Source organism: Pelodiscus sinensis, chromosome 4 (assembly GCF_052426305.1).
Source record: "Pelodiscus sinensis isolate ZL-2025 chromosome 4, ASM5242630v1, whole genome shotgun sequence".
In the NCBI taxonomy this organism is placed as follows: Eukaryota; Metazoa; Chordata; order Testudines; family Trionychidae; genus Pelodiscus; species Pelodiscus sinensis.
In genome coordinates, this window is record NC_143055.1 from 26282489 (window position 1) to 26303737 (window position 21249).

Sequence of the window (21249 nt, forward strand, 5' to 3'; positions counted from 1 at the left end):
AATTATAACATGGAAACCTTGATCACTAGGATTTATTATTCCACATTCCTTACTGAAACTTTAATTTTAAAGGGCTTGGATTTACCCTCTATTATACCAGCTTTGGATGAGTATAATTCCTTTGTGGAGTTACAGTGACATAAAACTGGCAACAATGGATAATGCAGCCCAAAGTGTATTCCAATTTAAAGTTGATAACATGGGAGTAGTTTAATTTCTGTTCTTACTAAAACAGTCAAAATGCGGCAGTTTAAGGGATATTCTGTAACAGATTTTTATGTTAAACATTAACATCTGAACAGGTGACTTAGAAATATACTTTAAAAAGAACAATGAGATTAAATAAAATTATTCCTTTATAATTCATAACATAATTGCATAATTCACATTTGTAACAGTGAAGCTTGAAATGGTAAAAAAAGAAAAAAGGCAAATGGTTGCTACTCTATGGCTGTGTCTACATTGGCATGATTTTGTGCAAAAGCACTTGCTTTTGCGCAAAAACATGCTGCATGTCTACACTGGTGGGGAGTTCTTGTGCAAGTACACTGACATTCTAATGTGTGAAATCAGTGCTTCTTGTGCAAGAACTCTGATGCTCCCGCTCAGGAATAAGCCCTCTTGCACAACTGTTCTTGCGCAAGAGGCCAGTGTAGACAGGCAACATGAATTTCTTGCGCAAGAAAGCCCGATGGCTAAAATGGCCATCAGAGCTTTCTTGCGCAAGAGAGTGTCTACACTGGCATGGATGCTTTTGCGCAAAAGCACATCTCTTGCGCAAAAGCACATGCCAGTGTAGACGCTCTCTTGCGCAAACACTTTAATGCAAAAACTCTTGTGTTAAAAGTATTTGCGCAAAATCTTGCCAATGTAGACATAGCAATGAAAGCATACCACAGGAGCTATTACACACACACAAACACACATTCTAAATGAAGAATGTTCTTTTTAATTAAAATCCCTTTTGAAAATCCATTTTCCATAACATGCACAAATTTAAAAAACAAACTCTGCTGTAGGTTATATCCATTCTCTTCGTTGCCGCCCAGTGTTTCTATCTGATCTATCTTTGCCCTTTAGATTGTTAGCTCCTTGGGTTGAGATTCTGGCTTCACTTAACCGTTGCCTAGCACTGAACACACTTGTCAGTGCTTAAAAATGATATATCAGTAGGCTGCTACAGTATAGTGCTTAGCAGTACAACTCTTAAAATACATACAGTACCAAAAATAATATGTGCGCCAAGACATAGTATCTCGCAGACATTAATAAGGGATGAATAGAAGACATGAGACAAGTACCTTACTAACATACAGCAGGAAAACCTGTCTCTGCCTCAAAGAGCTTAAAGTCTAATGAAACAATGGATACATGGCAAGAGGAAATGGGATGTGGCAAAAAGCCATGATACTGATCAGTAAAGTTCAGCAAACATCCTATTCACTATCATTTATTTTTCTTTTCAGTGCCTGAAAGCTCCAACTGAAACTGAAGCCCTATAATGCAAGGTCTGTACAAATACACATTAAAAGTCTCTGACCCAAAGAGCTTACTGTCTAAATGGACAATACAAAGGGCACAGAAAGGTAGTATTGTTACCCCATCTTACAGAGGGGGAATTGAGGTACCAAACCACTAAGCACTATTACTTCAAAGTTGCTCATCCTGTCCATATTCCACAACTAAAAATTGTATTAATCTCTGCGGGGATTTGATACAGTGCACTGGCTTTTTTGTACATCACTTTAAAGATGTATAGTAAAGTGCTATTTATTGGCTCAACAGGCATATCTTTTATAGTATATATTTTGAAGCACAGACAACACACAGTCTCTTAACACTTGGTGGCTTGCAGAGAGAGACTGCTGTACTCCTGCTACATGGGTTCAGCTTCTAGGTTCTGGCAGGCAAGATAACAACTGCATCAGTTACGTCAGCATCTGTTTCAGATCTTGACATGCCATGTGAGGAAGCTGTTTGCCACAGAGTTTATCCTATGGAGAGAGGAAGCGAAGTACTGCATACGCAGAAACCATGGAATGCGGCTCTATTTATAATTTATTCTGTCATGCCTTTGCTGTAGGACAATCTACAGAGGTGTTGCTGTTCTTGTCAGCATAATCAAAATGTTGTACTAGATCCATTTGGGAAAATACACATTGTATAAAAAAGGAAAAAAGCCAGAGGCAAAAAAGAAAGAACAGAAGGACAGAAATATATCATAAAGCATAAATGTTATGGAAACATATAATGTTATCTATGCTATTTGAAAATCAGCTTCTTGAAAAAGCATAGAATCATAGGACTGGAAGGGATCTCGGGAGGTTATCTAGTCCCCAGCAGTCAAGGAAGGACTATTTTTTTAAAAATCTGACAGAGGTTTGCCTAACCTGTTCTTAAAAGTCTCCAGTGATGGAGACTCCACAACCTTCCTAGGCAATTTATTCCAGTAGTTAACACTCTGCTTGTTAGGAAGTTTTTTCTAATGTCCAACCTAAATCTCCCTTGCTGTAATTTAAGCTCATTCCTTTTTGTCCAATCATCACAGTTTAAAGAGAATATTTTTCTCCTTCTTCCTTTTAATACCCTTTTATGTACTTGAAAACTTATGTCCCCTTGTTGGGTTATGTAAATCTGTATACCCATATATTCCAGAAAATATGTGTTATAGACCAAGGAGCCTATTGTGGTACTATGTCTAAATGTTGACATTTAGACTAGTTTGTTTGACATAAATATGTATACTGCATGTTGGCAACAGAAGTGAGAATTTAAGATTTCAAGCAGTCAAGAGCTATTTGTACAAAATAATTGATGTCCATGAAGAAATATGAAGAATCCAAGAAATAACATCAGCTGGACTGCTATAAAAATGTGTCAGATTTGAAGAAAATGGCATGCCTTGGACCACGGCGGCCCACTCAGAATTGTCTCATTGGAATTCTGTTGGTAAAAAGTCCAGGCAACAGACACACAAGATTAATGATGTCATGAAGTGGTTTATAAATGGAGGCTTCACATATTTGCAATCTGATGTAGTTTATTGATCTAGAGCTCTTTTTGGATATGCTATGCTATTTGAAAACCTCATGAACCTTGTGATTAAAGTGAACCTCGGCCAGAAATCAGGATTTTTGACTATGGATTCTGGTGTAGTATGCTTTGGGTATGAACATGGAGTGAGTGAGGTTCATTTTGTAAGCAATAAAGAGTATTTAGGGTATTATACCAACACTGTGTTAGATACTGGCAGATACCAGGCAGATATACGCCTGCTCCCTCATCTTTTAGGGGGAACCCTCCTCCAGGTCTAACACCCTCCAAGTCTTCTCTTTGGCAGATTAAACAAACCCAATTTTTTCAATCCTCCCTTACAGTACTCATTGAATTTCATCCTAATTATTTCAGACTATTTATCTAGTTAATTCTGAATTTTAATCTGTTCTCCAAACCAGTTGCAACTCCTCCCAGCTTGGTATCATTCGCAAAATTTACAAGTGTGCTCTCTAAATCACTGAGGAAAATACGAACAGACCTGGATCCAGAACGGATCTCTGCAGGACCCCACTCATTATACCTTTCCAGCATGACTGACTACTGAGAACGACTCTCTGGGAACAATTTTCCACCTTACAGTAGCTCCATCTAGGTCAGGGGTGGGTAATAATTTTGCCTGGGGGCCACTTCAAAAATTTTTGAAATAGTGCCAGGCCATCCCAGGAGGGCAGAGCCTAAACAGGAAGGAGTGGGGCAACCCATCCCCAGACCATGATTACACTCCCTCGCCCCCAGGCCAATCTGGGCCTTGGGGCTGGGGAACGCAGGAAGCCTCCTCCTGCCCTGTGAGGAGCACATGGCCCTTTGAAGTGCCACGGGCTCCTTGCAGGGCTGGGGCAGGGCGAAGGAAGCTTCATGCAGCTCCCCTGATTGGCCTGGGGGCAGGGGAGTGCACGAAGCCTAGGGTTGCCAGATGGTTTCAACAAAGATACCAGACACACACGACATTACATCTTATTTAGAAAATACTGGACATTTATATTTTCTCAATTTGTTTCCTGAACAGAAAACTCAAATATTGGACTGTCCAGTTCAAAACCGGGCACCTGGCAACCCTAACGAAGCTTCCTCCGCTCTCCCCCCTTCCCCACCCTGTGAGCAGCATGCGGAGCTTCAAAGCACCACGTGCTCCTGGCAGGGCGGGAGGAGGCTTGGCATGCTCCCTGCCCCCAGGCAGAGGTGGCTTCAGGCGCTCCTCTGCCCCCAGATCCTAATTGGTCTGGGGGCGGGAGAGAAGCAGGGCCTCTGCAGGCTGGATCCACCTGCTTGATTGGCCGGATCCGGCCCGCGGAGGCCCTTTTGCCCACCCCGATTTAGGTGGTAGTTCCCTAGTTTGTTTATGAGAAGATCATGCAAAACGGTATCAAAAGCTTTGATAAATCAAGATCTATCATGTCTACCATTCCTCACTCCCCATCCCTAAGGCTTGTTCCCCTGTCAAAGAAAACTATCAGGCTGGTTTGACATGATTTGTTCTTGACAAATCACGTGTGGTCTCTAGATACAATTTCAGCTTTAATAAGATTGTTCTTTACGTTAGTCACGAGCATCACAAGAACTCTTGAATGTAATTAAAAAAGAAACGTAGCTAATTTAATTAGTACCGTGTCCAGGAAGTCCAGAAAAGGGAGAGTGGTATTGTGGAGCCTTTCCAAACAGTTTTTTTTCCCTTAAGGGGAAACGGGGATATTAGAAATGGTACAGACAAGTGGTTCTATGCTTCAGGGGAGTATAACTAAGCATTTCCAGAAGGCACCTACTAGCCAACATAGGGAGGGTATGCCACTGTCGTGGGATGATGTCAGAGATTGTGTGAGAGAATGAATCGGCCCCTGATGAGCATGTGAAGGGAAGTCTGACTAAGATGAAGGATGGGGAAATTCTGAGAAAAACCAGGAAGCTAGGATTAGGCAGATTCTGTGATGTAAAGCCCTAAATTATCACAAGGCTTGTGCTGCACTGGGACACAAAGCAGGGATGAAAGTGTCTTCCAGGAGCTAGAACAAGGGAACAGCCAATTATGGTGAAAGACCCAATGCAAACAGAGTTAAATGAAGCAGGAATTGAACCACCAGACAGATTAGAGGACACCATTAAATAATAACTCTTGAAAAGAGGGTCTGGCTTAGGACTCAATGGACTGTGATATGAAACCTAGAGTAATCGAGAATAAAAGTCAGTGAGATACAGGTCAACATCACGATGTCATAGGCATGACCTAGCAAAGGTACTTATGTATAAATATGATTTAATGTACAAGTATAGGAATACAAATGGACAGGATACACAGTCTAGATATATACACTATTGAAAGCGACTGTTTATTGTTGCCTTCAAGACCTCCAACTGCTTATTAGTGTGCATTAATTTAGATGAAAATTACACCGGCATCTATGACAAACTTTAGAGCAGCATTTCCCTATGAAAACAGCCTCCCTTCAGGAAAATGAAATCAGCTCTCCCCATTAACCTACCCAAGGCCTCCCCAAAATAAGTGGTCTGTTGTGACAACTGAGACACAGTTCAGGCTGTTTTTCATAATCTTCCTCTCCTTTCTCACATGCTTTAGTAAACAGCGAAACAGTTAAAACGCCGACACTTAAGTCTCCTCTGGGCAGGGAACTTGGTCCCACTCCCTCTTGAGGGGGGGAGTTTTAAGGCTTCACAGCTTTCTGACTTACACTGGGATATCCACAGGGATCCAGTCTGCCTAAAGGCCAGTGTCTCTGCTTTGCTTTCCCTCCAATGGCTATGATCAGTGTGTTGCCAGAAGTCACAAGTCACCACACAGCTAAGTTAGCAAATAAATTCTTAAAAGCTAAAAGGATTACAGAGAAAACATGATAAAAAACCCAACACAGATTTAAACACACATTGAATGCACCAGGAATTACCCCTCCATTTGAAGTGGCCCTAATAAGCCAGTTTCCACTTCTCCTACAAGTGTTGGGGCCCTCTTCTTCCTGTCTGCTTGTTGGATCAGAAGACAGGCCCTGAGTCAGTTCAATGTTTTTTCTAGCAAAAGCTCTTTCTGTTACGGGGCTGGGATATGGTCAGTGGACAGAACAGGAAACATGCCTGGTGGTCAGAACAAGATTCACTGTCCAGGAATCGGAACCCAGAGTCAGGATCCAGAGGTCACAATCAGAACCAGGTTACCCAGGGAAAGGGAAGGCTGAAACAAGCCATGGGAAAATGCTTTTAGCAGCCCTTAAGTGAACTGCTGCAGATTCTGTGCTTAAGAGCCAGTGTACAGATTTTTTCCAGTCATTCAGCCAGCATAACCAAGCAAGCAGTTTAGCTACAATTGTTAGGTTGCCTAGAGACTGGCTCTGCAGCAGGCCTTGATTCCTGACACTTTCTTTGTCTGATGGTCTCTGGAAAACTCAGCTTGAACCGGCATATGAAACCATCCCACGGAGTGACTCACCTTAATCATGCCCCCTCCCAGGTACACACTGTTTCTGGTTCCTGTAGGAGCTGAAATAACCCTCCCCATTGCAGTTGCAAATAGTCAGTAGCCCACACGAATACACAAACCCAAAGGTGTAGTATGCAGTTGCAATATCTGTCACAACTACGACCTAATTGGGGGGGGAGGCATGAGACTTAAATCAATCATAGTTTGTAAAATATAATAAGATTTTTTCATGGAAGTTGCTATTGAATACAAATTATTATTAATCCAGTGATATCTGTACCTATACTTCCATACCAAAAGAGCTTAGATTCTGTATTCAGATTTTGGAAATTTATGTAAAATGGACCTGCCAAACTGACAGAGTTGCAAATATGTTCTTCAAGCCATCCAGGTAAATCATCTGGACAAGTGTATCAGTGAAAGAAAAAAATGTGGTACAGACAGCATAGGCAATCCAAATTTTAATATTTCCTTGGATTGTTGTGATAAAGTTTGTCTTTATCAATCATCCGGTACAAATGAGTGAATGCCGTAATTCAAGTATCCTCTTCCCCATCATTAATGTGAACTGCACATTTCTGGCCGATGTCCAAATATGGTTTGTTACTGGAAATAAATTATAAATAAAAGCAGCCAGTATGACCAATTCACAGAGTTGGCACAGCTGTTCTGAAACACATGGCCACGGAATCTTGCAGCTTCCACTATGTGTATTTATGTAGCCTGGCATTATGGATTCAGCACACATCTAAATGATGTACTTCCATGAAGAATGAGCCATACCTGAGCATGGTCATCAGAAGGCTGTACACATGATTTTCAGTAAAATTGCTATTTTTTGGTTATGATCATAAAAGAAGAAAATATACACTAGGAAACTTTCCCGTAGGAGTTTTTCCAGCAAGGCAGCTTTTGAACATGAATTTAGAAAGCTAATGCACCAACCATAATTACTGTGATGATTCACTTTCATTACTTTGTTCTTTTCAGAGTAGCAATGAGTGTAATAGGAGGAGTAACTCTTAACACACTGTGATGTCTTAATGAAAGACTAATATACCTGTTAAGACTGCTATCACCACTACAACTTACCAGTTTCTTATTTCAGCTGTAGCATACTTAGGGTCGGATTTATAAACATCCAAAAATGTGTGTGCGTGTGCACACAATTTGGCAGACAAAGTTTATGTACTTGTGCAATATTTATTTCCATACATAATCACTACCACTGAAATCTATATAATTCATTGCAAATGTCAATAATTGACTATTTGGATGAGTGTGCAACTGATATTACAGCACTAAAATAAATAATACATTAAATAAATTAAATAAATAAATAAATAAATAAATAAATAATGTCAATTTCATGATTTTAGGAATACAAATGCAAATAAATTTTGCATATGTATCAACATGCATTTTAATAAAATATATACATACTAGAAGATATACCTGGCATTACTTGGATCTTTAACTCCAACAATTTTTGTTTTTTTGGAAAATAAAATTAAAATGTACATGCTCCATTAAATCATTGCTCTAGGGTGGTGCTTGGGATGAGAGGTTCAGTATGCAGGCTGCTCCAAGGAAAGAGGACTACTCCAAACCTCTCTCACCACAGCAGCTTGGGGCCAGGTGAGAAGCATCTCTCCAAGGCTGCTGCAGCTTCAGCAAGCACAGCCATTGGAATGGTGCATGATCCCCAGCTAAGGCAGATCAGGTTCATCATCTCCCTGTGTTCCCCAGCCAGAGTGATGAATGCAGCAAACTGTGCACTTTTCCCTTGTTCCCAGCCAGCAATGTCCCAGTATGAATCAGGAGGAGGGAGAACTTCAGCCTCCCTGACCTCCTTAAAGTGTACCTGGGTGGTGGGAAGCTCGAGACTAGGGTAGTCCTGAATGAGGGGCAGGAAGAGTAGCACACCCCCAGCCAGCTCCTTTCATCTGCCTGGTGATTCTGTCTCTCTTCTGTATGGTTTTATGAGAAGCAATCTCATTCCAAGCACATCCCATTTTTCTGATACAACCAAACACTTACGTTGTTTTAAGTTATGATAAGAGGAAGCTGCATACCGAATTTGCTGGTCCTAGTACTTACTGTTTAGGAGGAGTTCTTGAATAGGCAGACAAACACACAGACAGATTCTCTCAAATATCTGGTATTTATTTTAAAATATTTTGCCCTGCCTCTCTATTTAAAATATTGGAGGCATCTTACAAAATTTTAAACACACAATATACTAAAAGCAGAATAAAAGATCCTAAGGGGGAAAGGGGGCATAAAACCTACTAAGACACACAGAGAGGAGGGGCGACTCACTCTCTCTCTCTCTCTCTCTCTCTCACACACACACACACACACACACACACACACACACGAATAAAAACATGGATAAAAAGGGTGCATGCGTGCACACAGACACACATGCTTCTAGACTAGGACCCTCTTCTAGCATTTGAGAATCAGATTTCCTTGGTGGCCAGGAGTGCTTTTGGGCTGCTGTGGCTGATCCACCAGCTGTAACCCTTCTAGAGTAAGAATGACTTGGCCACAGCGATTCATGCTCTTTGCACATCCCTATTGGACTCCTGCAGCGTGCTCTACATGGGACTGCCTTTGAAGAGTCTTGGAAGTTTCAACTGGTCCAAGATCCAGCTGCTCAAGTTCTAACTAATTCTCATTATACTGAGCACATTATGCCAGTGCTCCGGTAGCTGCACTAGCTACCAGTATGCTTCTGGGCACAATTCAAGGTCTTAGTTATGACCTATAAAGCCTTAAACAGTTTGTGACCAGGGTATTTGAAGGACTCCTATATGAACATGCCCAGAGATTAAGATTTGCTGGAGAGGCTCTGCTCCATATTCCTTCACTTAAGGAGATAAGGCTGACATCTACATGGAACAGGGCCCTCTCAGCTTTTGCTGCCAGGCTACGGAGCTCCCCTGGCACATTCGCCTGGTGCCAATGCTGGCACTGTTTTGGCAGTGTTGGGGTGTGCGTGTGTGTATGCGAGTGTGCCAAATTTTTATTTTGGTTTTTATTATTTTTTATTTCATTTTAATTTTATGGTACTCAAAAAGTGTATTAATTTAACATCATATAGAACAGCTGGGCAACTTAGGCTAACAGCCCATATGAGTGGCCTTCCTCCATCTCAATGGGCCACAAGATAGTCATAACCAAGACAGTCTCTCAGGATAGGTTAGTTTTGCTAACTGCACTTGCGTATCCAGAATTTGTGGGGTGTCCCTATGCAACTGTAGCAGCACTAAGGGGACACATGACTCTCCCAATCAATGTTGTGTGCAATCAGCACATACCTCATTTCATGTGCCCTTGCTATACATGTGTGTAGGGTTGCCAGGTGTCCAGTTTTGAACCAAACAGTCCAGTATTTGAGCTTTCTGTCAGGAAAAAAATTGAGAAACTATAATTGAGTAAATAGAACTGTCCAGTATTTTCTCAATCAAATGTAATGTAGATTGTGATGTAATGTCAAGTGTGTCCAATATTTTTGTTGAAACCATCTGGCAACCCTACATGTGTGTCACTTTAGTAATACAGATAGGGAAAAAACCACATCAACAGAAACCAGAGGAATCTAGCACCCCTACATGGGGTCAATGGTAAACAAAATATCTCACAGGCCACGTACAACCCCAATAGGCTGCAAACCGCAGGCATCACTATTATAGAAAGCCAGTTCTGGGAGCATTATTAATATTGTTGTTGTGTATCAGAGTAAATAAATGAACTGAGGGCCCAGAACAAAAGTAAAAAATTGATCTCTTGTACAATAGGATCATTAGTATAAATTTTAGGTTTTTAATTCTCATGTACTTTATTCCAAGTGATTTAAGTATAGATACAAACCAGTAGATAAAGAAAAAATTAAAATAATCTTGTTATGCCTGTTATGGTAATCTTTTTTTAAAAAACCCTACATATTCCTTGTACTTTTTAAATTTTCAATATTAGGAATACTATTAATCTGAATCATCTCATGATTTGTTGTCTACTGAACAAAGGTTCGTCCTTCCTTGAATACTAATTACTGTGTTTTGAGAGATGCTCAGTTCCAAAAGGCAGTACACATTCAAGCAGAACTTTCAGAACCATAAATTTACTAGCTGCATTTTCCTCTCCGCAAATTGTTTCTATAAAAGAAAAGAACAAATTTACTCTTTCTAGTCCGGCACACTCTGGTCCCGCAAAATTCACAGTCCAGCTAGAGATGTAAAATTCCAGTTAATCAGTTAACAGGTTAAACCTTAGGTTTAACTGGTTAACCAATTAAGCGAGATTCTGTTCCTTGGCTCTCCCACTTGCACATGGGATGCTGCTCCAGCTAGCAGCAGAACTCATTAGCCTCAAGCATGGAGTTCTGCTCCCTGGTACTGGTTAACTGTTCACATCTTTAGGTTTGACATGATTTTAGTTATTTGGATGTCCACTTATGCATGTGGCCAAGATTCCCGTGGTCCTATAAAATTTGTTTACAGCCACCTGTCCTGGTGCTCAGTGTTCTGTGTTATTTAACTCTAATTTACCCCTATATAGCTTCTAAGAGCCTAGTAAGCAATGCAAGTGTTGGTAAAGCTTCTAGACAATACTGACCTGTGATTCAGCAAATTCTCTGGTTCAGCACTGGTCAGGTCCCTAGGGTGCCAGACTAGAGAGGTTCAACCTGTACTCTCCGCAATGGAAGAACCTCAAGAATTTCAGCAAGATTAAAATTTCAGCTTTCTTGATGCTTATAATCCCTTCTCCCATTAAATACATCTGATCTTCTGGATACCTGTCATTTCAAACTTACCACGGATCCTTCTCTTTCCTCCCCAACCTTCTACACTACAGCCTCATCTTCTGCCACTGCTGACAACACTAATTTGCTCATTGTCACTGAGGCCTGTAATTTTTGGGAACAGGTCACCTTTGATTTAATCTTCTCTCTCACCCCATACGTCTATGCCACACCCAAATCTTGCTGCTTCTTCCTATAAACAACTGAAACCCTTATCCAAATCATCAATTTTTATTAATTACCATAAACATTTTTTCTCTGGTCTCCACAACAACCACATTGCCACTTCATTATTCAAAATGAAGTTGGTAAGGCAGTCTTCCTTGCCAGTCATTTTGATCATATCACCCACCTACCCCCTTCTTTGGATCATTCTACTGAGTATACTTTTAAATTCTAGCTTCTTGTTCTCACCTTTAATACCCCTGATAACTCTGCTGTTCTGCCAGCAAAAGCTTCCCACTGCAGAGGGGAGGGAGAGACTCACGGGCTGAAGTCAGCTTGTGTGGCGAAGGAAGTAGCTCTACCCACTGCTGCTTCCCCTCCACCCAGCTGGGGGAACAGCAGTGCAGGTAATTGCTTGCCTGAGTCTTTCCCTGCTGCTCCTATTGGCTGGAATCACAGACAATGGGAGCAGCAGAAGGTGGTACATGGGAGCAATGGGAGATACAGAGCCAGGTAATCGTCCCCTGTCCCCCTCATGTTCAGACCTCGCATCTCCATCTCCCTCATGTACATCCCTCTCACTGAGACCAGGCACTCCTACCTTGCTCCTGCACTCTCCCACCTGTGAAGACCTCCTCTCCCCATCTGCAGCCTGCTCCTGCACCCAACCTGCCAGCCAGACCTTCCAACCTCAGATCACTCCTGCGCCTTTTCTCCCCGTCCTGCACCAACCTTCCACCCACAATCCCTAAACTCAGCCTGCTCCTGCACCCTACCTCTCAGCCAGACTCTGCATCTCCACCCCCTTCAGTACCCATTTTGTCATCACAGGTGGCTGGGGGGCGGTCCATAGAATGATCTGCATTGAGTAGGGTAGACCACAGGTCAACAAGTTTGACAACCACTGTCTTAACTGTATTCTCAGACTCTCTGTGCCATTTCAAACCCCCTAATTAAAATATCTTTCAATTCACTTGCTTGAACATACAGCAAATAATTTCTTTATTCAACTACAAGACTGAATCATTATTAAGATAGAATTACTTTTATGCTTTTAAACTTCAAAGTCTGATAATTACTTCAGCTATTCTTTAGTTTATTATGAGCAAATGGACTTTAAGGACTAAAGAAGGTTCTTACAGTTATCCCTTTAAATTCTATTAAATAGTTGGATTGTCTATTACATTTCTATTTTGCAACAGCCTGCAATGCCAGGAAAGATTTTTTTCCCCAGTGGAATTAATGATTCATTGATGCGACAACCTGTGGCGTTAATGCACAATATTCTTGTTGACATATCAATATCACAACCTTTTACAAATCCAACCAAATTAGGTTTACTACTTCCCTTAATAACACACTCAAAGAAAAATTAACCAGGCATGAGTTCCCTGTCAGGAATTCATGATGATGGTCCATCCGCAATAAATGTTATTGGCTGTGAAATGCCTCTCATCCAGAACAGTTTTAAAAAGAGCTGATGTGATATCTAAGGCTTCCATGGTAAAATATTTTAACAATAACAATTATAATTAATTATAATCAGCTATGTTGTCTTATATTTAGAACAGCACCTTTCATCCTAAAGGATCCAAAAAAGTATAAAACTCTGGGATCATAGGATTTAGATTTCCTGTGTATTTTTCAAATAGACACGGCATGGAGGCTTCCTTGTTAATGACTGCCCAATTTCATTAGAATTTTGTGGACTCTATGGGCTCAGAGATGCACAGTGAACTCTGGGGAGTAAGTAATGTAGATGACCCACACTGGCACATGATTTGAGTAGAGCACCAGATATGCTGATGCTTGTGGCCTTTCCTCCATTCATGGAGATGTTCCTTCCAGAAGAGGATGAGCAGCAGTTCAGGCCCCAACAGAGGATTTAAGGTTTCCTTCTGATGAAGGGATGTGGGTTCACCATGTCTCCAGAAGAAAGTGTAGCTTTACACATTTTGTATACTCTGAAAAGGTTTGGATGGTACCTACATTCTGGAAGTTCATGCAAATGGAATTTTTTACTAGATCCCAGAGGAAATTTTGCTGGATGCATATTCTATCGGAACATGACTGTTCCTGATTCTATCTGAGAGAGAATATAAGATGCATGGCCTACCAAAAAGCTAAACACTCTGTACAGGTCATAGGGAGTTGGGGGTGAGGTTGGGGTGATGTGGAAGGGTAATGTGGATCACTGCAGGGCAGTATGACTATTCTGAGAAGGCTGCACAGAGTTCAGATGCTTTGGTGTGTGAGTGGTAGCTGGTGAGCCGATGTAGCTCTGTTTGCTTTAGCAAAATGCAGGACAATGTAGAAAATGCAGGACATGCACCACCATGGATGTAGAAGCTCTATATACCAACATCCCACATGAAGACGGATTACAAGCAATTAGAAACACTATCCCAGAGGACACTACTGCCAACCTGATAGCAGACCTATGTAACTTTGTTCTCACCCACAATTATTTCCAGTTTGAGAACAACTTATACCTCCAGATCAGCGGCACAGCCATGGGTACACGCATGGCCCCACAGTATGCTAACATCTTTATGGCTGACCTAGAACAACGTTTCCTCAACTCCTGTCCCCTTTCACCCCTCCTCTACCTACGGTACATCGATGACATCTTTATGATCTGGACGCATGGCCAAGAAACACTGGAGATATTCCACAGAGATTTCAACAACCTACACCCCACCATCAACCTCAGCCTGGACCATTCTACACGAGAGATCCACTTCCTGGACACCACAGTACAAATCAACAATGGAAAATTAGATACCACTCTCTACAGAAAACCCACCGACTCATACAGTTACCTACATGCTTCCAGCTCCCATCCAGAACACACCACACGATCCATTGTCTATAGCCAAGCCCTTCGATACAACCGCATCTGCTCTAATCCCACTGACAGAGACCAGAAGCTTCAGGATCTCTACCAAGCATTTATAAACCTCAACTACCCACCCAGAGAAATAAAAAAGAAACTACATTGTCCTGCATTTTGCTTCAGCTACCCCAGACTAACACGGCTACATCTCTATCACTATTCTGTTTGCTTTAGGACATTCCTTTAGTCATTCCAAAAGCAAAGTGGTCAGCATGACCTGGATGTGAATCTTCTAAATCTTATTGCTGGGGCAAACATACTCTGTTCATCTCTTGACTGTGTACTCATATTTCTGTATGAGTGCTGGGTCTTCCCACCTGATTGATTCTGTCCAATGTATTTTTTGCCACACAACTCTTACTTGTAGCTTTTTAATTTGGTTTTACGTTCTTTTCCTTAGGGCCATTTAGCAATGTATCTTAAAACTCATTACATTTTAACCTTTTACTCCTAGCATAGCCTAAAGAGATCACATTTGCTTAAGTGTAGAAATGTGATGAAAAGCAAATAAAGAACAGATTTTGGAGCCTATATCTTGGTTTGATAACAATAAGGACTAGTAAAATATAAGTGAAAACAAAGTGAGATAAGTTAGGAGACAATCTTGGGTTATATGGTAAATATATTTGTGTTTTAATTGGTTTTAGCAAGTGTTGTAGGGGAATTTTGGGATGTTTTTGGGATATTGGTAATTGTAGAATTTGCATTGACAAATAATAATTAGACTGATGTTTGATATTAATAGGCAAGAAAGAAGACATCTGGGGTTTGTGGAATGGCAAATTAAATATAGCAGAAGAAATATAAATATGGTAGAGGGCATGCTTAATTAATTAATTAATTAAATGTTATAACATTATAAAAAGGATAAGTAATTTTAGATTAGTATGCATCTTTCATTAGGAAAAGGATTATATTCAGATTCTTCTCATCCAAGGACTTATCACTTCTGAATACAGTGCACCATGACACTTTGGAATGTGAGCAAGGTGTAGATGACAGGGCAAGTTAGATTAGACTGAGAGGGTTACTTCAGGGCAGCCAGGAGTAGCTGACCTGGGGCTATTAAGGGCAGAATGGAAGGGGGGGGGGGGGAAGGGGACGTGCAATAAATCAATTAAGGGACAGCTGACTTCAGGCAGCCACAGGGGCCTTTTAAAAAGCCTTCCCAGATTGGGGGGGGGGGGGAGGAGTTTGGTGGAGAGGACTTATAGCTGATAAGAAAAGAATCAGAGAAGTGGATACAGAGAACAGCAGCACTGCCGGTGTTCCAAAGAGGAGTGTTTGGATTCCCTTACCCAAATAGCTTGAGAACCTAGCCAGTAGCTAGGGAGGACTAGTTCCTCAGCCCAGACTGACCAGGGGCATCACTTTTAGCCAAGTGATAGAAGCCCAAACACCAACAAGGACAAGCAGGACCCATGCTGCAGTACTTAGACTATGAATTTGTGGACTGAACAGAGGTCTGGGGCCCAGGAGTGGGACTGACTTTGCCACAGTAGTTATATGGTAATGTCTATTTGCTTTAACTAATTATTTTTTAAATAAACTCTTTAATTCAATTACTTGTTGTGTCATTCAGAACCTGCCACTAAATTAAGTTATCTGTAAATGCCTCAGAGGTTCGAACCTTAAAGAATTCAGTTTGGTCCTATTAATTATGTTTAAATTATTAATTGGGAACAAATAAATTAAAGTTATACTAGTTGACTGCCTTAAACAAATAGAAGGATGGCCTTGTGACTTTTCTTTAAATGTACATGAGTGTGGATGTGCATGTTAGAAAGAGAATTACAACTTGCTAATGTTATTAGTCCAGAAATAAATGTTGTGTGGCAAATATAAATACATTGCTTTATTTATAGTCTACAAAAGAAAATTGTTCACCTTAAACATATACCAGTTGTAGGCTGCAATTTGCAAAGCCACCAATTTAATTTGAACACCTCGTTCCCAATAGCTATAATGCGTGTAGAGTGTTTAAACTGAATTGGCAGCTTCTGAAATCTTCACCATATTCTTTTAGGGATATGCAAAATTCTAAGACAACACATGGCATTTTTCCAGCTTAGAACACTGAGTCATTAGCAAGCAATTAACTATCATTCAGGCAAACATCTAGTTCAAGGCTAATGTTCTTTTCGAGTGTTACAGTAATCACAATTTAAAAGTTACAGTTTTAATTGGAAATTAAGATAATTTTTCACAATCCATTGTTAAAAGGGGAAGGTTCATAAGATTTCCTACTGTAGAGATTCACACATCTCTCCAGCAACACTCCATATCTGACAGATACAGATGATTATAACCTTTCAGTTATTATAGACCCTCATCTCTTTCTGAAACCTTTACTAATTACTAAGGACCAAATACTTCATTCCTGATGGAACTCTATGAAAGTCAACAGACTTACACTGTAGGCTCAATGTAAGTGCATAGTGAAACCAAAATTAAGTGTATTCATTTTGAGATGTCACTGATAATATCTTATTTAATATTGTGAAGGGTCACAGTTTATCTGAATACCTTCCATATACTGATAGACAAAAATGTATCAAAATCCAAACCAACCCCTAGTATAATTTCTGCACAGGTTCTCAACCAGGAGTATATGTACCCAGGGGGTAGGATGAGATCTTCCAAGAGGGTACATTACTTCATCTAGAATAGATACTTGTCTATTTTACATCATTGCTAACATTATTAAGTTTGCAGATACTTACTGCTTTGGAATCATAATTCAAAATGATCTGGACCAACTAGAGAAATGGTCTGAACAGAATGAAGTTTAATGAAGTTTAAACAGAATGAAGTTTAATAAAAGACAAATGCAAAGTACACCACTTAGGAAGAAACAGTTCCCCCAAATTTCACTGGAGACCACCCCAAAGTTACACTCTCATAGATTTATTAAATGAGGAATTAATCCATTACAGGGTTAATCTCAAGAGGACTGAGCTGTCACTGAATGCCACTACAGGGTTAAACTGAAGGGGCTTGAGCGCGTGCGCACGTACACACACACACACACACACACACACACACACACACACACACAGACACAGACACAGACACAGACACAGACACAGACACAGACACAGACACAGACACAGTTGCAGAACAAGCCAAGGCATATTGACTTGGGAAGTTTGCCTCTAGCCATGGATCCCCGTCAGAGAGCTGGTCAAGAAAGAGAGCTTCTGCCAGGTGCTCTCCCCTTTTATAAGAGCTGGGCAGCTCCTGTCATTCACACAGGGGTCCTACCCAGAGCCGACCTGAGCCATTCATGAGCCCCGGGAGCACGGTGCCGCCCCTGAGAGTGCGGCGCATGCCCAGCCCTGCCCCTGGGTGCCCAGCACATGCACGGCTCCACCCCCACCCGGTCTGGCAGCCCGGTGCGGCGCCCCCTACAATGGGGTGCCCCGGGCGGTAGCCCGGTCAGCCGGCTCTGGTCCTACCTCCACGTTACTCACTGAGGAACCTGCCCAGACCTCCCGCAGTCTGGGTCCTTTGTTTGCTTAAAGCAGCCTTGTGTCTTTAGTCACCAGTTGGCTCCTGGTTCTATGTGTTTAGCCTTGCTGTTTCCCTCACCCCAAACAGGCTCCAGTCTCACACACACACTTATTACAGGGGGGCACGCATCTTAGAGCAAGTTACAAGCAAAGTGCCTGAGAGTTACAAAGAAAGATTAGAAAGTTGAAAGACTCGACAATCACCAAGATTACAGTAGGTTTCTGCACTTATAAAGCAACCTGGCTGAGAGTTACAAAGTTGCAAAGCTCAACAATTGTACAACAAGGAGCAGAATTTAAAAGTCAAGGTAGCTGAAAGTTACAAAGAGACAAGTACAAAGCTTCAAAGCTCAATAGTTACAAAGATACCATCCAGAGCACAGCATCTGACTGAGACTTAGAAGACAACTACCCCCCTCAAACAGTGTTCACAGCAATGCAGTCAGCAGCAGGTTCTGTCATTCTCTAATATGTTGGCAGGACCTTACAGTTTAATGCATTTCCACAAAATGTGTGTAAATAAAGTAATAGCTCAGGCAGAGGCTTTATGCAACAGGAAAAATCAGTTTCACACATACAGAATGGGAAGTGTCTCTCTAGGAAGGAGTACTGCAGAAACGGATCTAGGGGTTATAGTGGACCACAAGCTAAATATGAGTCAATATGAGTGTGATGCTGTTGCAAAAAAAAAAAAAAAAAAAAAAGCAGCAAACATGATTCTGGGATGCATTAACAGAAGTGCTGTGATCAAGACATGAGAAGTAATTATTCTGTCTAGTCTGCATTGATTAGGCCTCAGTTGGTGTACTCTGTCCAGTTCTGGGCACCACATTTCAATAAAGATGTGGAGAAATTGGAGACGGTCCAGAGAGGAGCAACAAAAAATGATTAAAGGTCTAGAAAGCATGAGCTATGAGGGAAGATTGAAAGAATTGGGCTTATTTAGTTTAGAAAAGAGAAGACTGAAGGGGGACACGATAGCAGTTTTCAAGTATCAAAAAGAGTTTTACAAAGAGGAGGGAGAAAAATTGTTCTCCTTGGCCTCTGATGATAGGATAAGGAGTAATATTCTTAAACTGCAGCAAAGGATGTTTAGGTTGGACATTAGGAAAAACATCCTAACTGCCAGGGTGGTTAAATGCTGGAATAAATTGCTTAGGGAGGCTGTGGAATCTCCATCACTCGAGATTTAAGAGATCTCTTGAGATCCCTTCCAGTTCTAGTATTCCATGAAAAGCACTAAGAGTCAGTATCAACTAAAATTTCACAAAATAACTTGTTTATAGTATTCTATATACTATACACTGAAATGTAAGTATAATATTTATATTCCAATTGATTTATTCTATAATTATATGGTAAAAAGAGAAAGTGAGCAATTTCTCAGTAACAGAGTGGTGACTCTTGTATTTTATATGTCTGATGTTGTAAGTAAGTGAGTGAGGTGAAACTTGGGCATACCCAAGACAAATATGACTCCTGAAAATGGTCTAGCAGTCTCGAAAGATTGAAAGCCATTGCCTTAAAGAGATAAACAAGTGAGAACCCTTGAACTTTGCTGGTTCAGATCAAATGGAATCTGGACTCAAACCTCGCCTGGTATTAGTTATGCAAAACCAAAACCTGGCCACTCCCTCAGTTCATCTCTGTGGGAGTACATGCTGCAAAAATTGACATGACTTGCAATTGCCATTGTGAAGCAAATTGACATAATTAGATTGTAAGCTCTTATAAAATCTTCACACCAGGGGTCCTATCCAACATTGGCAACTTATCTCCGATACCAGTAGACCTGCACAACAGATGAATATTAGTAAGTAAGGGGGTCTAGTGTCTTAAAAATGTGAGGGAATTAGGGATTTCTTATGGTTTGTTCATTCACATTTGAATAGCAATTCTCTGAGTTCAATTACTGTGGGAGTTACCTCTGAAATAGACTATAAAAGACTGTAAAATGTCTAGAATATTTTCTGTTTAGATCTAAATGTTGAACACGTGAAAAGGCACTGTAATGACCCTCCCATTTATTTATTTAGTACAAAGGAATATTAAAGGTTACTTCCTCCAAAGCAGTTTTTATCTGTCCTCTTACATAAGAATACCTACCATCTGGGAGGATTTCATAAGCTTCTAACTCAGGGAGCATGCCAAGATTTTGGTAAGTGGTCAAGAGCCACACTTTTCTATGAAGGGAGTGCAGGGTGCAGAAGGGAGCTCAGAGTAGGGGACTGGCGTGCAGGAGAGGATGTGGGGTCAGAGGGAATTTGGATGAAGGAGGGGATCATGATCTGGGGTCAGGGCTTTGGGTGAAAGGTCTAGGAGGGAGTATGGGTATGCTTATGGGTACAGGAGAGGATTCTAGCTTGGGTGAGGGCTGTAGAAGGAGGTTCAGAGTCTGGCAGAGAGTTGTGTCTTGGGGTGGAGGGAGTGTGTGCAGAGGACTTGGGTGGCGACCTAGAGCAGAGAGTGGAGGTGAATGAGGGGATGGAGTGCCAGAGGGAGGCTCTGGACAGAAGGCACTTATTTAGGCCACTCCTGGCCAGCAGCCCAGAAGGCGCCTCAGGCAGGGTTCCTGCCTGCCAGCAGCTCCAGACTGCTCAAAGAGGCTCTCTGGGTGGCATGCTGGAGGGGGAAAGTTTTGTGTGTGCTTGTGCCTTCAAAACAAACTCTCAGCTGACTGGCTTCCCTCCACGCAAGCATGCGGTGCAGAGCGACATTGAGCAGTCAGCCACTTTGAGCAGCATGGAGCTGCTCTGTGCCTAAGGGTCCTGGTGGGGTGGGCCAGATTAAAAGGTTTGGCAGGCCGAATCTGGGTTGCAGGCCATATCTTGCCCAACTCTGTTATAACTGAAAGATTAAAGACCCTGTTTGAAAATATGGAGGAGCTTTAAAATAAGTGGCTTTTCAATTAAATACAGCTCTCCCTTTCCCCGCCCTCTCCCCTGGATTTGTTTAGATGCCACAGATTTCTGTTGAAAAAGGAGACTTATGCACTCAAGCATAGATCTAACACCTGCTGGGAGTACAGAAATGAGACTCAAGAAACACATGCATCCCTGTAAGTGGAGATAGACAGAACAATACCACACACGAGAGCCTTGCAATATCAGGACTACCTTCTGAAATACAAGTTACATTTTATGTCAATCTTTTTGTTTCTGGCAGCACATGAACGGAGACATGTAACTGTGAATGGTCTAACCCTCTTCTTTTGTCATGGATCCAGGAACATTTTTACTGCCCTTGCAGGTCAAACAAACCTCCTGACTTTCAAAGATACCCTTTTCTCACAACCAGTTCCACTGTTCATACAGCTTTGCGTTGACATTCAGAATAAGAGCCAGACTGATTTAAAATCTAAATACCAACCTCAAGGTGCAGCAATAAT

General features: G+C 41.4%; 1 protein-coding gene across 3 annotated transcripts in view; it reads right to left on the bottom strand.

Annotated features, from left to right (window-relative positions):
* SLC2A9 (solute carrier family 2 member 9) overlaps positions 1–21249 on the bottom strand; it is a 178318-nt gene that overhangs the window by 37025 nt on the left and 120044 nt on the right. The gene's annotated exons all lie outside the window — the stretch shown is intronic.